Here is a 2660-nt window from a genome sequence, read left to right as displayed (position 1 = left end):
AACTCTATGGGGCAGTTCTACCCTGTCCTATATAGTCACTATAAGTTGGAATTGACTTGATGGCAATGGGTTTGGGTTTTTTTGGCATATTCCTTTGAGAAGCTAATAAAAGCTATAGATTTTTCCACCAGAAAAAAAATGCACACATTTACTTTCATACAAAAATTTGCACACTTTTAAGAGGCTCATAGAACCCATAAATCCATCTATAATATCCTATGGATCCTAGGTTAAAAACCCCTGCCTAGGGCCTTGGAGACCTCTGAGTCCAGTTGGTAGCTGGGGGAAGAATGTATGGAAAAGGCACAGCTACTTCTTAAAAGCCCTGGCCTTGAAATGGCATACATCATCCTATTCACCTTCCATTGGCAAAAACTAGTCACATGACCCAACCTAAATGCAAAGTGGGGCTGGGAATGTATTCACAGGCAGGCCATTCAACACTGTGGAAGGGGGAGCCCCAGTCTTTAGGGCTGCCGCACCTCCACACAGGTGTGCTCCATGGTTACAGAGTGTTTCTGTAAGGATGGTTTTCAAGTTTAATCCTCTAACATGCTGTCACTCCTACCTTCCAGCCTTGCTCATGCTGTTTCTTTCTTCTTACTTCTTTCATCTCCAAATTCAGCCCATTTTCTTGGATCCCTGCTTAAGGCCCACCCCCTCCAGAAGTCTTTCTCTGACCATCTCAAGGGAGCAATCTCTGGCCCCTTTGAGCTCACCAAAACCAATTGCCATCAACTTTGACTCATGGCGACCCCATGTGTATCAGAGTAGAACTATGCTCCATAGAGTTTTCAATGGCTGATTTTTCAGAAGTAGATTGCCAGGCCTTTCTTCTGAGGAGCCTTTAGATGGGCTTGAACCACCATCCTTTTGGTTAACAGGGAACATGTTAACCATTTGTATCACCCAGGGACAATACGAGCTCACAGCACCCTTCATTTCGTCTTGTCCTGTGGCAGCTCTCTTTAATTAGCATATAAGGAAATGGGTGTAATTTTTTTGTACCACAATACTGTGTCTTCCACAGACTCCTGATGTATCTGATTTCTTCTCCTGCCCTCCTACCTTTGGCACATAGCCCCCAGCATTGCCTACAATTATCAAGGCTGTACCCCGTCCATTCACTCATGGAATCCTCAGAGCAGTAGGCCAGGGCAGTGATGATGACCTCCCAGAAATGATGAGGAAATAGAGACTTGGAAAGAGGAGGAAAGGAATGCAGGCACACTGACCATGGCAAGACTTGGCCTTGGTCTCCTATCTTCCTAAGTAATGTCCATTCTACCTAAGTGATGACTGCCACACAGAGAGATGGGTCCATGGTCTGGTACCACAAGAAGCTCTGTCCCAGGGCTGAGACTCTTGGGCTCTGAGCAAAGGTAGACCCCTCAGTACCTAGTGATGCCTGGAGCACAGTAGGCACTCTGCAACTGTGTGTGATGGGTGGGTTTATGAATGGAGGGAAGAGAGGCTTCTGTTCCCCCCATTCCCAAGCACTAATAATACTTAGTTTTCCCTTGACAATTAACTGTGAGGATGAGACAAAGAGAAAGGACACCAGGTGACTCTGCATCCTAGGTACCACACACTTCTCACCCCTTGGATGAAACAGAGGCTGAACACAAAGGCAGCCCTGGATGAAGGGAGATCACACTCCAGGAGAGAGAAGCCAGCCCCCTGAACCCGAGTCTGGGTGAGCATCAACATCCAACCCTGCCCTGAGTGACGGGCTCCATGTTCTGAATTCATTATCCAGCTGCAGACACCAAGGCAGTTTGGCTTCCTATAATTAGTTAAAATACCACAGAATAATCCTTCTCTGATGTCATGCTCAAGAAGCCCTGGCGAAAGCTGAAATTCACTAGAGGAGAGTCTTGGCTGCCGACCGATTTGCTCGCTCCCATCATTTCCCTGCATCACCCATCCTCGGGCAGAGGGGAGAGTGATGATTTTTTAAAGACCCAGGAATTAATTTCACCATAAAATGTGAAGAAAAAACCCACTTGGACTAAAAACCAGACTTTTTTGTTTAAGGTGGAAAGTGGATGCATTTGGGATTGAACACAGGCTTTAGGATTATCTTTCTCAAGCCCCATTTTAACCTTGATGACTATTCTGCTCTGAAAACTGAGATGCCAACTTCCTGCCCTGGCAGCATCAAGTTCACCTTTCTCTGATGGCATTTCCTGGTGGGTGTGATCGTTAAGCTTGTGTGTCAACTTTTTAAATTTAATTGTTGTAGTTTAAGTGAAAGGTTACAATTCAAGTCAGTCTCTCATGCAAAAATTTATATATACAGTTATGTGACCCCAATTTCTCTCCCTATACTGTAACAGCACACTCCTCCTTTCCTCCCAATTTCCCGCGTCCATTCGACCAGCTCCTGACCCTCTCTGCCTTCCCATCTCACCTCCAGACAGAAGCTGCCCATTTACTCTCATGTATCTACTTGAGCTAAGAAGCACACTCTTCATGAGTATCATTTTATGCCCCACAATCCAGCCCAATCTTCGTCTGAAGAGTTGGCCTTGGGAACTCTTTTAGTTCTGGGTTGACAAAGAGTCTGGGGGCCATGCTTTCTGGGGTTCCTCCAGTCTCAGTGAGACCATTAAGTCTGGTCTTTTTACTAGAATTTGAGTTCTGCACCCCACCTTTCT

Source organism: Trichechus manatus, unplaced genomic scaffold, assembly GCF_000243295.1.
Source record: "Trichechus manatus latirostris isolate Lorelei unplaced genomic scaffold, TriManLat1.0 scaffold00016, whole genome shotgun sequence".
In the NCBI taxonomy this organism is placed as follows: domain Eukaryota; kingdom Metazoa; phylum Chordata; class Mammalia; order Sirenia; family Trichechidae; genus Trichechus; species Trichechus manatus.
The sequence above is the reverse complement of the archived record's forward strand: the minus strand, read 5'-3'. Positions refer to the sequence as shown.